This window comes from Castor canadensis, chromosome 10, assembly GCF_047511655.1.
Source record: "Castor canadensis chromosome 10, mCasCan1.hap1v2, whole genome shotgun sequence".
Classification (NCBI taxonomy): Eukaryota; Metazoa; Chordata; class Mammalia; order Rodentia; family Castoridae; genus Castor; species Castor canadensis.
The window spans coordinates 88,372,706-88,385,944 of record NC_133395.1 but is presented as its reverse complement, the minus strand read 5'-3'; the positions used below and the strand labels follow the sequence as shown (position 1 = coordinate 88,385,944).

The 13,239-nt window shown below is 67.7% G+C and overlaps 6 non-coding genes across 6 annotated transcripts; all 6 read right to left on the bottom strand.

Moving 5' to 3' along the window:
• Positions 1 to 1,163: 1,163 nt before the first annotated feature.
• Positions 1,164 to 1,282, bottom strand: LOC141411899 (5S ribosomal RNA). Its single transcript, XR_012436739.1, has one exon. It is a non-coding gene; the product is annotated as a 5S ribosomal RNA (ribosomal RNA).
• Positions 1,283 to 3,432: 2,150 nt separating this feature from the next.
• LOC141411898 (5S ribosomal RNA) lies at positions 3,433 to 3,551 on the bottom strand. The gene has a single exon (XR_012436738.1). It is a non-coding gene; the product is annotated as a 5S ribosomal RNA (ribosomal RNA).
• A 2,150-nt stretch (positions 3,552 to 5,701) lies between these two features.
• On the bottom strand, positions 5,702 to 5,820 carry LOC141411897 (5S ribosomal RNA). The gene has a single exon (XR_012436737.1). It is a non-coding gene; the product is annotated as a 5S ribosomal RNA (ribosomal RNA).
• A 2,147-nt stretch (positions 5,821 to 7,967) lies between these two features.
• LOC141411896 (5S ribosomal RNA) lies at positions 7,968 to 8,086 on the bottom strand. The gene has a single exon (XR_012436736.1). It is a non-coding gene; the product is annotated as a 5S ribosomal RNA (ribosomal RNA).
• Positions 8,087 to 10,231: 2,145 nt separating this feature from the next.
• LOC141411895 (5S ribosomal RNA) lies at positions 10,232 to 10,350 on the bottom strand. The gene has a single exon (XR_012436735.1). It is a non-coding gene; the product is annotated as a 5S ribosomal RNA (ribosomal RNA).
• Positions 10,351 to 12,482: 2,132 nt separating this feature from the next.
• Positions 12,483 to 12,601, bottom strand: LOC141411894 (5S ribosomal RNA). The gene has a single exon (XR_012436734.1). It is a non-coding gene; the product is annotated as a 5S ribosomal RNA (ribosomal RNA).
• Positions 12,602 to 13,239: the final 638 nt, after the last annotated feature.

The window sequence follows — 13,239 nt, the reverse complement described above, 5'->3', positions numbered from 1 at the left end:
TCCGAGCCCAGACAAAAATCCTGATGCAGTTGGCCGAGGGGCCGCAAACCAAGGCTTCGCTTGTTCCCGCTCAGGCCCCAGCCATACCCTCTTGTCCTTCGGCTGCTCGTGTGTGGGGTGGGGGAGAGGAGGGTGCGTCCCCGTGCGTGCGTGCGTGGTCTGGGTGTCTCTGCGTGGTGTGTGTGTGTGTGTGTGTGTGTGTGTTAGATGCCGTGCCTGGTGTAGGTGGGGAAGAGCAAGCCCTCACGCACAGAGCCCCATCACACACTGGGGCCGGGCCGAGGGGGTCAATCTGCTCGGCCTGATTGCGTTGGGCATACATTGCAGAAGGTGGGTTTTCCAAGGCGGAGCAGAGGGTCCCGGCACCTGAGGTTGTCCACGGGGAGAATGTCTGTTCCACGGGGGCAAGCGGTCCCTTCCGTCGTGCCCAAGCCCATGTGACCCCGAAGGCCAGGTGGCCCCGGTCCTTGAGCTGACTGAGGAGTGCTTTGAGACCCGGAGGGTGGCACAGGCGACTGGGCGCCAGCGGCGGCCCTCCCTCCCTTTGAGCGGGACGGGGAGCTGCCGCTGGCATCCGGAGCTCTGGCGGCCTGCGCCCTCTGTCCCTGTGACCGCAGGCTCTGCCGTGGGAGGCGGGATCCCACGTAGAGGTCGCGCGCTGGCTGCCCTGTCTTGGGTTGAGCGACGGAGCGCGACGTGGAGCAGCACCCGACTGAGGCTCCCTGCTTCTCTGTCCCCTGGCGTCTTGCCCTGGACCCAGTGCACCACCTTGTGGCGAGCCCAGGTGTGGCGCGTCCCGCTGTGGGGCCCGCTGGGGTGCAGGACCCACTTTCTCATGGCTTCCGCACGTCCCTCCCCGCCCGCCTGGAGGGCAGTTGGGGAGCGGTCCCCAACGTGGCCTGGGACCAACCTCGCTGGTGACCCGTGTCGCGGGCGCGCGCCCCAGGAGAGTGTGGGGAGGGGAGAGGATTCGGGGACGTAGCTGTGAGGATTCGGTGTGCGTGGGTCTGGCGGGTGGCCCGGACGGGGTCGGGGTCGTGGTCACGGTGGGTCGTTGTGGTGGTGGTGGTGGTGGTGGTGCTGGGGGTGGTGGTGGTGGTGGGGGGGGGGGTGGTGGCGAAGTCCCCGAAGACAAAAGGAGCAGCGAGGGAGGGAGGAGCAAAAGCCTACAGCACCCGGTATTCCCAGGCGGTCTCCCATCCAAGTACTAACCAGGCCCGACCCTGCTTAGCTTCCGAGATCAGACGAGATCGGGCGCGTTCAGGGTGGTATGGCCGTAGACGCTAGCCGCCGCCTCCGGGAGCCCCAAGAGCCTGCCGAGGGCCCCGGCGTGCGTCTCCACGCTGCTCTCCTGGCACGGCTGGGAGTCCGGGTGGGGGCTGGCAGCCCGGGGCCAGCGGCCAGAGGCCCCGCGCGCCTGCTCGGGCAGCCGGTCTCGCCCAGGTGGCCGCTGGGTGGCTTTCTTCCCGAGGTGTCCTGCTGCCAGGACGAGGGTCAAGTTTTCTCGGGGGAAAATTTCTCAGTGCTCTCGGGCGCTTGTTCTTCTGGGAATGTCCACTGCTGTGGCCAAGGCGGGGGACGCACAGCTCGGGCCAGGGCAAGCAGCCGCCCTCCTCCGTCGCCTCCTGGAGCCGTATCCTTGGGTGGGTGCGTGGCTCCCAGCGGAGGTCTCGGGGACCCTTCCGGTCCTCTTCGTCCGGAAAGCGCCACTGCCCCTCCAGCCCATCAGGAAAACGGCAGCCGCGCCCTTCGCCGACCCGCTCCGCCCTCCTCCACACTCAGGGCCTGGGGCTGCGGGGCTGAATCGTGAGGCTTTCCAGCCCAGGACTTCACCTCTGGCCCCTTTCACACCCGGGATCTTGGGAAGAAGAAACAAAACCAAACACAGCCAAAGCCATCTCCTCCGACCCGGGGCCCCTCCACATCCCTTCCGATCCCGGGTTCCTGCCGGCCTCCCGGGGCGTTTCTCCCAGGCAGGCCTTCGCGGCCACTACACGGGGCTGAGCACTCGAGTCCTCGGGCGTCACGGGGCCCGCGGCCACGCCAAGCACGCACGACTCCCGGGTCTCATCTGCTCCTGGGTGCCCTGGGCCTCTTCCCTGTGCCGCTGCTGGGTCTTGTGCCCCTGCTTGGCCTCCTTCAGACCCGGCCCCGTGCTACGCGGCCACGTGCTACAGGATCGTGCCAGCAGAACTGGCCCTGGCTGAGCCCCGTACCCACCCTCCTGCCATCCCTGGCCCTGCTAGCAAATGGCAGAGATCCTCTGGCCTCCGAGCCCAGACAAAAATCCTGATGCAGTTGGCCGAGGGGCCGCAAACCAAGGCTTCGCTTGTTCCCGCTCAGGCCCCAGCCATACCCTCTTGTCCTTCGGCTGCTCGTGTGTGGGGTGGGGGAGAGGAGGGTGCGTCCCCGTGCGTGCGTGCGTGGTCTGGGTGTCTCTGCGTGGTGTGTGTGTGTGTGTGTGTGTGTGTGTTAGATGCCGTGCCTGGTGTAGGTGGGGAAGAGCAAGCCCTCACGCACAGAGCCCCATCACACACTGGGGCCGGGCCGAGGGGGTCAATCTGCTCGGCCTGATTGCGTTGGGCATACATTGCAGAAGGTGGGTTTTCCAAGGCGGAGCAGAGGGTCCCGGCACCTGAGGTTGTCCACGGGGAGAATGTCTGTTCCACGGGGGCAAGCGGTCCCTTCCGTCGTGCCCAAGCCCATGTGACCCCGAAGGCCAGGTGGCCCCGGTCCTTGAGCTGACTGAGGAGTGCTTTGAGACCCGGAGGGTGGCACAGGCGACTGGGCGCCAGCGGCGGCCCTCCCTCCCTTTGAGCGGGACGGGGAGCTGCCGCTGGCATCCGGAGCTCTGGCGGCCTGCGCCCTCTGTCCCTGTGACCGCAGGCTCTGCCGTGGGAGGCGGGATCCCACGTAGAGGTCGCGCGCTGGCTGCCCTGTCTTGGGTTGAGCGACGGAGCGCGACGTGGAGCAGCACCCGACTGAGGCTCCCTGCTTCTCTGTCCCCTGGCGTCTTGCCCTGGACCCAGTGCACCACCTTGTGGCGAGCCCAGGTGTGGCGCGTCCCGCTGTGGGGCCCGCTGGGGTGCAGGACCCACTTTCTCATGGCTTCCGCACGTCCCTCCCCGCCCGCCTGGAGGGCAGTTGGGGAGCGGTCCCCAACGTGGCCTGGGACCAACCTCGCTGGTGACCCGTGTCGCGGGCGCGCGCCCCAGGAGAGTGTGGGGAGGGGAGAGGATTCGGGGACGTAGCTGTGAGGATTCGGTGTGCGTGGGTCTGGCGGGTGGCCCGGACGGGGTCGGGGTCGTGGTCACGGTGGGTCGTTGTGGTGGTGGTGGTGGTGGTGGTGCTGGGGGTGGTGGTGGTGGTGGTGGGGGGGGTGGTGGCGAAGTCCCCGAAGACAAAAGGAGCAGCGAGGGAGGGAGGAGCAAAAGCCTACAGCACCCGGTATTCCCAGGCGGTCTCCCATCCAAGTACTAACCAGGCCCGACCCTGCTTAGCTTCCGAGATCAGACGAGATCGGGCGCGTTCAGGGTGGTATGGCCGTAGACGCTAGCCGCCGCCTCCGGGAGCCCCAAGAGCCTGCCGAGGGCCCCGGCGTGCGTCTCCACGCTGCTCTCCTGGCACGGCTGGGAGTCCGGGTGGGGGCTGGCAGCCCGGGGCCAGCGGCCAGAGGCCCCGCGCGCCTGCTCGGGCAGCCGGTCTCGCCCAGGTGGCCGCTGGGTGGCTTTCTTCCCGAGGTGTCCTGCTGCCAGGATGAGGGTCAAGTTTTCTCGGGGGAAAATTTCTCAGTGCTCTCGGGCGCTTGTTCTTCTGGGAATGTCCACTGCTGTGGCCAAGGCGGGGGACGCACAGCTCGGGCCAGGGCAAGCAGCCGCCCTCCTCCGTCGCCTCCTGGAGCCGTATCCTTGGGTGGGTGCGTGGCTCCCAGCGGAGGTCTCGGGGACCCTTCCGGTCCTCTTCGTCCGGAAAGCGCCACTGCCCCTCCAGCCCATCAGGAAAACGGCAGCCGCGCCCTTCGCCGACCCGCTCCGCCCTCCTCCACACTCAGGGCCTGGGGCTGCGGGGCTGAATCGTGAGGCTTTCCAGCCCAGGACTTCACCTCTGGCCCCTTTCACACCCGGGATCTTGGGAAGAAGAAACAAAACCAAACACAGCCAAAGCCATCTCCTCCGACCCGGGGCCCCTCCACATCCCTTCCGATCCCGGGTTCCTGCCGGCCTCCCGGGGCGTTTCTCCCAGGCAGGCCTTCGCGGCCACTACACGGGGCTGAGCACTCGAGTCCTCGGGCGTCACGGGGCCCGCGGCCACGCCAAGCACGCACGACTCCCGGGTCTCGTCTGCTCCTGGGTGCCCTGGGCCTCTTCCCTGTGCCGCTGCTGGGTCTTGTGCCCCTGCTTGGCCTCCTTCAGACCCGGCCCCGTGCTACGCGGCCACGTGCTACAGGATCGTGCCAGCAGAACTGGCCCTGGCTGAGCCCCGTACCCACCCTCCTGCCATCCCTGGCCCTGCTAGCAAATGGCAGAGATCCTCTGGCCTCCGAGCCCAGACAAAAATCCTGATGCAGTTGGCCGAGGGGCCGCAAACCAAGGCTTCGCTTGTTCCCGCTCAGGCCCCAGCCATACCCTCTTGTCCTTCGGCTGCTCGTGTGTGGGGTGGGGGAGAGGAGGGTGCGTCCCCGTGCGTGCGTGCGTGGTCTGGGTGTCTCTGCGTGGTGTGTGTGTGTGTGTGTGTGTGTGTGTTAGATGCCGTGCCTGGTGTAGGTGGGGAAGAGCAAGCCCTCACGCACAGAGCCCCATCACACACTGGGGCCGGGCCGAGGGGGTCAATCTGCTCGGCCTGATTGCGTTGGGCATACATTGCAGAAGGTGGGTTTTCCAAGGCGGAGCAGAGGGTCCCGGCACCTGAGGTTGTCCACGGGGAGAATGTCTGTTCCACGGGGGCAAGCGGTCCCTTCCGTCGTGCCCAAGCCCATGTGACCCCGAAGGCCAGGTGGCCCCGGTCCTTGAGCTGACTGAGGAGTGCTTTGAGACCCGGAGGGTGGCACAGGCGACTGGGCGCCAGCGGCGGCCCTCCCTCCCTTTGAGCGGGACGGGGAGCTGCCGCTGGCATCCGGAGCTCTGGCGGCCTGCGCCCTCTGTCCCTGTGACCGCAGGCTCTGCCGTGGGAGGCGGGATCCCACGTAGAGGTCGCGCGCTGGCTGCCCTGTCTTGGGTTGAGCGACGGAGCGCGACGTGGAGCAGCACCCGACTGAGGCTCCCTGCTTCTCTGTCCCCTGGCGTCTTGCCCTGGACCCAGTGCACCACCTTGTGGCGAGCCCAGGTGTGGCGCGTCCCGCTGTGGGGCCCGCTGGGGTGCAGGACCCACTTTCTCATGGCTTCCGCACGTCCCTCCCCGCCCGCCTGGAGGGCAGTTGGGGAGCGGTCCCCAACGTGGCCTGGGACCAACCTCGCTGGTGACCCGTGTCGCGGGCGCGCGCCCCAGGAGAGTGTGGGGAGGGGAGAGGATTCGGGGACGTAGCTGTGAGGATTCGGTGTGCGTGGGTCTGGCGGGTGGCCCGGACGGGGTCGGGGTCGTGGTCACGGTGGGTCGTTGTGGTGGTGGTGGTGGTGGTGGTGCTGGGGGTGGTGGTGGTGGTGGGGGGGGGGGTGGTGGCGAAGTCCCCGAAGACAAAAGGAGCAGCGAGGGAGGGAGGAGCAAAAGCCTACAGCACCCGGTATTCCCAGGCGGTCTCCCATCCAAGTACTAACCAGGCCCGACCCTGCTTAGCTTCCGAGATCAGACGAGATCGGGCGCGTTCAGGGTGGTATGGCCGTAGACGCTAGCCGCCGCCTCCGGGAGCCCCAAGAGCCTGCCGAGGGCCCCGGCGTGCGTCTCCACGCTGCTCTCCTGGCACGGCTGGGAGTCCGGGTGGGGGCTGGCAGCCCGGGGCCAGCGGCCAGAGGCCCCGCGCGCCTGCTCGGGCAGCCGGTCTCGCCCAGGTGGCCGCTGGGTGGCTTTCTTCCCGAGGTGTCCTGCTGCCAGGACGAGGGTCAAGTTTTCTCGGGGGAAAATTTCTCAGTGCTCTCGGGCGCTTGTTCTTCTGGGAATGTCCACTGCTGTGGCCAAGGCGGGGGACGCACAGCTCGGGCCAGGGCAAGCAGCCGCCCTCCTCCGTCGCCTCCTGGAGCCGTATCCTTGGGTGGGTGCGTGGCTCCCAGCGGAGGTCTCGGGGACCCTTCCGGTCCTCTTCGTCCGGAAAGCGCCACTGCCCCTCCAGCCCATCAGGAAAACGGCAGCCGCGCCCTTCGCCGACCCGCTCCGCCCTCCTCCACACTCAGGGCCTGGGGCTGCGGGGCTGAATCGTGAGGCTTTCCAGCCCAGGACTTCACCTCTGGCCCCTTTCACACCCGGGATCTTGGGAAGAAGAAACAAAACCAAACACAGCCAAAGCCATCTCCTCCGACCCGGGGCCCCTCCACATCCCTTCCGATCCCGGGTTCCTGCCGGCCTCCCGGGGCGTTTCTCCCAGGCAGGCCTTCGCGGCCACTACACGGGGCTGAGCACTCGAGTCCTCGGGCGTCACGGGGCCCGCGGCCACGCCAAGCACGCACGACTCCCGGGTCTCGTCTGCTCCTGGGTGCCCTGGGCCTCTTCCCTGTGCCGCTGCTGGGTCTTGTGCCCCTGCTTGGCCTCCTTCAGACCCGGCCCCGTGCTACGCGGCCACGTGCTACAGGATCGTGCCAGCAGAACTGGCCCTGGCTGAGCCCCGTACCCACCCTCCTGCCATCCCTGGCCCTGCTAGCAAATGGCAGAGATCCTCTGGCCTCCGAGCCCAGACAAAAATCCTGATGCAGTTGGCCGAGGGGCCGCAAACCAAGGCTTCGCTTGTTCCCGCTCAGGCCCCAGCCATACCCTCTTGTCCTTCGGCTGCTCGTGTGTGGGGTGGGGGAGAGGAGGGTGCGTCCCCGTGCGTGCGTGCGTGGTCTGGGTGTCTCTGCGTGGTGTGTGTGTGTGTGTGTGTGTGTGTGTTAGATGCCGTGCCTGGTGTAGGTGGGGAAGAGCAAGCCCTCACGCACAGAGCCCCATCACACACTGGGGCCGGGCCGAGGGGGTCAATCTGCTCGGCCTGATTGCGTTGGGCATACATTGCAGAAGGTGGGTTTTCCAAGGCGGAGCAGAGGGTCCCGGCACCTGAGGTTGTCCACGGGGAGAATGTCTGTTCCACGGGGGCAAGCGGTCCCTTCCGTCGTGCCCAAGCCCATGTGACCCCGAAGGCCAGGTGGCCCCGGTCCTTGAGCTGACTGAGGAGTGCTTTGAGACCCGGAGGGTGGCACAGGCGACTGGGCGCCAGCGGCGGCCCTCCCTCCCTTTGAGCGGGACGGGGAGCTGCCGCTGGCATCCGGAGCTCTGGCGGCCTGCGCCCTCTGTCCCTGTGACCGCAGGCTCTGCCGTGGGAGGCGGGATCCCACGTAGAGGTCGCGCGCTGGCTGCCCTGTCTTGGGTTGAGCGACGGAGCGCGACGTGGAGCAGCACCCGACTGAGGCTCCCTGCTTCTCTGTCCCCTGGCGTCTTGCCCTGGACCCAGTGCACCACCTTGTGGCGAGCCCAGGTGTGGCGCGTCCCGCTGTGGGGCCCGCTGGGGTGCAGGACCCACTTTCTCATGGCTTCCGCACGTCCCTCCCCGCCCGCCTGGAGGGCAGTTGGGGAGCGGTCCCCAACGTGGCCTGGGACCAACCTCGCTGGTGACCCGTGTCGCGGGCGCGCGCCCCAGGAGAGTGTGGGGAGGGGAGAGGATTCGGGGACGTAGCTGTGAGGATTCGGTGTGCGTGGGTCTGGCGGGTGGCCCGGACGGGGTCGGGGTCGTGGTCACGGTGGGTCGTTGTGGTGGTGGTGGTGGTGGTGGTGCTGGGGGTGGTGGTGGTGGTGGGGGGGGTGGTGGCGAAGTCCCCGAAGACAAAAGGAGCAGCGAGGGAGGGAGGAGCAAAAGCCTACAGCACCCGGTATTCCCAGGCGGTCTCCCATCCAAGTACTAACCAGGCCCGACCCTGCTTAGCTTCCGAGATCAGACGAGATCGGGCGCGTTCAGGGTGGTATGGCCGTAGACGCTAGCCGCCGCCTCCGGGAGCCCCAAGAGCCTGCCGAGGGCCCCGGCGTGCGTCTCCACGCTGCTCTCCTGGCACGGCTGGGAGTCCGGGTGGGGGCTGGCAGCCCGGGGCCAGCGGCCAGAGGCCCCGCGCGCCTGCTCGGGCAGCCGGTCTCGCCCAGGTGGCCGCTGGGTGGCTTTCTTCCCGAGGTGTCCTGCTGCCAGGACGAGGGTCAAGTTTTCTCGGGGGAAAATTTCTCAGTGCTCTCGGGCGCTTGTTCTTCTGGGAATGTCCACTGCTGTGGCCAAGGCGGGGGACGCACAGCTCGGGCCAGGGCAAGCAGCCGCCCTCCTCCGTCGCCTCCTGGAGCCGTATCCTTGGGTGGGTGCGTGGCTCCCAGCGGAGGTCTCGGGGACCCTTCCGGTCCTCTTCGTCCGGAAAGCGCCACTGCCCCTCCAGCCCATCAGGAAAACGGCAGCCGCGCCCTTCGCCGACCCGCTCCGCCCTCCTCCACACTCAGGGCCTGGGGCTGCGGGGCTGAATCGTGAGGCTTTCCAGCCCAGGACTTCACCTCTGGCCCCTTTCACACCCGGGATCTTGGGAAGAAGAAACAAAACCAAACACAGCCAAAGCCATCTCCTCCGACCCGGGGCCCCTCCACATCCCTTCCGATCCCGGGTTCCTGCCGGCCTCCCGGGGCGTTTCTCCCAGGCAGGCCTTCGCGGCCACTACACGGGGCTGAGCACTCGAGTCCTCGGGCGTCACGGGGCCCGCGGCCACGCCAAGCACGCACGACTCCCGGGTCTCGTCTGCTCCTGGGTGCCCTGGGCCTCTTCCCTGTGCCGCTGCTGGGTCTTGTGCCCCTGCTTGGCCTCCTTCAGACCCGGCCCCGTGCTACGCGGCCACGTGCTACAGGATCGTGCCAGCAGAACTGGCCCTGGCTGAGCCCCGTACCCACCCTCCTGCCATCCCTGGCCCTGCTAGCAAATGGCAGAGATCCTCTGGCCTCCGAGCCCAGACAAAAATCCTGATGCAGTTGGCCGAGGGGCCGCAAACCAAGGCTTCGCTTGTTCCCGCTCAGGCCCCAGCCATACCCTCTTGTCCTTCGGCTGCTCGTGTGTGGGGTGGGGGAGAGGAGGGTGCGTCCCCGTGCGTGCGTGCGTGGTCTGGGTGTCTCTGCGTGGTGTGTGTGTGTGTGTGTGTGTGTGTTAGATGCCGTGCCTGGTGTAGGTGGGGAAGAGCAAGCCCTCACGCACAGAGCCCCATCACACACTGGGGCCGGGCCGAGGGGGTCAATCTGCTCGGCCTGATTGCGTTGGGCATACATTGCAGAAGGTGGGTTTTCCAAGGCGGAGCAGAGGGTCCCGGCACCTGAGGTTGTCCACGGGGAGAATGTCTGTTCCACGGGGGCAAGCGGTCCCTTCCGTCGTGCCCAAGCCCATGTGACCCCGAAGGCCAGGTGGCCCCGGTCCTTGAGCTGACTGAGGAGTGCTTTGAGACCCGGAGGGTGGCACAGGCGACTGGGCGCCAGCGGCGGCCCTCCCTCCCTTTGAGCGGGACGGGGAGCTGCCGCTGGCATCCGGAGCTCTGGCGGCCTGCGCCCTCTGTCCCTGTGACCGCAGGCTCTGCCGTGGGAGGCGGGATCCCACGTAGAGGTCGCGCGCTGGCTGCCCTGTCTTGGGTTGAGCGACGGAGCGCGACGTGGAGCAGCACCCGACTGAGGCTCCCTGCTTCTCTGTCCCCTGGCGTCTTGCCCTGGACCCAGTGCACCACCTTGTGGCGAGCCCAGGTGTGGCGCGTCCCGCTGTGGGGCCCGCTGGGGTGCAGGACCCACTTTCTCATGGCTTCCGCACGTCCCTCCCCGCCCGCCTGGAGGGCAGTTGGGGAGCGGTCCCCAACGTGGCCTGGGACCAACCTCGCTGGTGACCCGTGTCGCGGGCGCGCGCCCCAGGAGAGTGTGGGGAGGGGAGAGGATTCGGGGACGTAGCTGTGAGGATTCGGTGTGCGTGGGTCTGGCGGGTGGCCCGGACGGGGTCGGGGTCGTGGTCACGGTGGGTCGTTGTGGTGGTGGTGGTGGTGGTGGTGCTGGGGGTGGTGGTGGTGGTGGGGGGGGTGGTGGCGAAGTCCCCGAAGACAAAAGGAGCAGCGAGGGAGGGAGGAGCAAAAGCCTACAGCACCCGGTATTCCCAGGCGGTCTCCCATCCAAGTACTAACCAGGCCCGACCCTGCTTAGCTTCCGAGATCAGACGAGATCGGGCGCGTTCAGGGTGGTATGGCCGTAGACGCTAGCCGCCGCCTCCGGGAGCCCCAAGAGCCTGCCGAGGGCCCCGGCGTGCGTCTCCACGCTGCTCTCCTGGCACGGCTGGGAGTCCGGGTGGGGGCTGGCAGCCCGGGGCCAGCGGCCAGAGGCCCCGCGCGCCTGCTCGGGCAGCCGGTCTCGCCCAGGTGGCCGCTGGGTGGCTTTCTTCCCGAGGTGTCCTGCTGCCAGGAAGAGGGTCAAGTTTTCTCGGGGGAAAATTTCTCAGTGCTCTCGGGCGCTTGTTCTTCTGGGAATGTCCACTGCTGTGGCCAAGGCGGGGGACGCACAGCTCGGGCCAGGGCAAGCAGCCGCCCTCCTCCGTCGCCTCCTGGAGCCGTATCCTTGGGTGGGTGCGTGGCTCCCAGCGGAGGTCTCGGGGACCCTTCCGGTCCTCTTCGTCCGGAAAGTGCCACTGCCCCTCCAGCCCATCAGGAAAACGGCAGCCGCGCCCTTCGCCGACCCGCTCCGCCCTCCTCCACACTCAGGGCCTGGGGCTGCGGGGCTGAATCGTGAGGCTTTCCAGCCCAGGACTTCACCTCTGGCCCCTTTCACACCCGGGATCTTGGGAAGAAGAAACAAAACCAAACACAGCCAAAGCCATCTCCTCCGACCCGGGGCCCCTCCACATCCCTTCCGATCCCGGGTTCCTGCCGGCCTCCCGGGGCGTTTCTCCCAGGCAGGCCTTCGCGGCCACTACACGGGGCTGAGCACTCGAGTCCTCGGGCGTCACGGGGCCCGCGGCCACGCCAAGCACGCACGACTCCCGGGTCTCGTCTGCTCCTGGGTGCCCTGGGCCTCTTCCCTGTGCCGCTGCTGGGTCTTGTGCCCCTGCTTGGCCTCCTTCAGACCCGGCCACGTGCTACAGGATCGTGCCAGCAGAACTGGCCCTGGCTGAGCCCCGTACCCACCCTCCTGCCATCCCTGGCCCTGCTAGCAAATGGCAGAGATCCTCTGGCCTCCGAGCCCAGACAAAAATCCTGATGCAGTTGGCCGAGGGGCCGCAAACCAAGGCTTCGCTTGTTCCCGCTCAGGCCCCAGCCATACCCTCTTGTCCTTCGGCTGCTCGTGTGTGGGGTGGGGGAGAGGAGGGTGCGTCCCCGTGCGTGCGTGCGTGGTCTGGGTGTCTCTGCGTGGTGTGTGTGTGTGTGTGTGTGTGTGTGTTAGATGCCGTGCCTGGTGTAGGTGGGGAAGAGCAAGCCCTCACGCACAGAGCCCCATCACACACTGGGGCCGGGCCGAGGGGGTCAATCTGCTCGGCCTGATTGCGTTGGGCATACATTGCAGAAGGTGGGTTTTCCAAGGCGGAGCAGAGGGTCCCGGCACCTGAGGTTGTCCACGGGGAGAATGTCTGTTCCACGGGGGCAAGCGGTCCCTTCCGTCGTGCCCAAGCCCATGTGACCCCGAAGGCCAGGTGGCCCCGGTCCTTGAGCTGACTGAGGAGTGCTTTGAGACCCGGAGGGTGGCACAGGCGACTGGGCGCCAGCGGCGGCCCTCCCTCCCTTTGAGCGGGACGGGGAGCTGCCGCTGGCATCCGGAGCTCTGGCGGCCTGCGCCCTCTGTCCCTGTGACCGCAGGCTCTGCCGTGGGAGGCGGGATCCCACGTAGAGGTCGCGCGCTGGCTGCCCTGTCTTGGGTTGAGCGACGGAGCGCGACGTGGAGCAGCACCCGACTGAGGCTCCCTGCTTCTCTGTCCCCTGGCGTCTTGCCCTGGACCCAGTGCACCACCTTGTGGCGAGCCCAGGTGTGGCGCGTCCCGCTGTGGGGCCCGCTGGGGTGCAGGACCCACTTTCTCATGGCTTCCGCACGTCCCTCCCCGCCCGCCTGGAGGGCAGTTGGGGAGCGGTCCCCAACGTGGCCTGGGACCAACCTCGCTGGTGACCCGTGTCGCGGGCGCGCGCCCCAGGAGAGTGTGGGGAGGGGAGAGGATTCGGGGACGTAGCTGTGAGGATTCGGTGTGCGTGGGTCTGGCGGGTGGCCCGGACGGGGTCGGGGTCGTGGTCACGGTGGGTCGTTGTGGTGGTGGTGGTGGTGGTGGTGCTGGGGGTGGTGGTGGTGGTGGGGGGGGTGGTGGCGAAGTCCCCGAAGACAAAAGGAGCAGCGAGGGAGGGAGGAGCAAAAGCCTACAGCACCCGGTATTCCCAGGCGGTCTCCCATCCAAGTACTAACCAGGCCCGACCCTGCTTAGCTTCCGAGATCAGACGAGATCGGGCGCGTTCAGGGTGGTATGGCCGTAGACGCTAGCCGCCGCCTCCAGGAGCCCCAAGAGCCTGCCGAGGGCCCCGGCGTGCGTCTCCACGCTGCTCTCCTGGCACGGCTGGGAGTCCGGGTGGGGGCTGGCAGCCCGGGGCCAGCGGCCAGAGGCCCCGCGCGCCTGCTCGGGCAGCCGGTCTCGCCCAGGTGGCCGCTGGGTGGCTTTCTTCCCGAGGTGTCCTGCTGCCAGGACGAGGGTCAAGTTTTCTCGGGGGAAAATTTCTCAGTGCTCTCGGGCGCTTGTTCTTCTGGGAATGTCCACTGCTGTGGCCAAGGCGGGGGACGCACAGCTCGGGCCAGGGCAAGCAGCCGCCCTCCTCCGTCGCCTCCTGGAGCCGTATCCTTGGGTGGGTGCGTGGCTCCCAGCGGAGGTCTCGGGGACCCTTCCGGTCCTCTTCGTCCGGAAAGCGCCACTGCCCCTCCAGCCCATCAGGAAAACGGCAGCCGCGCCCTTCGCCGACCCGCTCCGCCCTCCTCCACACTCAGGGCCTGGGGCTGCGGGGCTGAATCGTGAGGCTTTCCAGCCCAGGACTTCACCTCTGGCCCCTTTCACACCCGGGATCTTGGGAAGAAGAAACAAAACCAAACACAGCCAAAGCCATCTCCTCCGACCCGGGGCCCCTC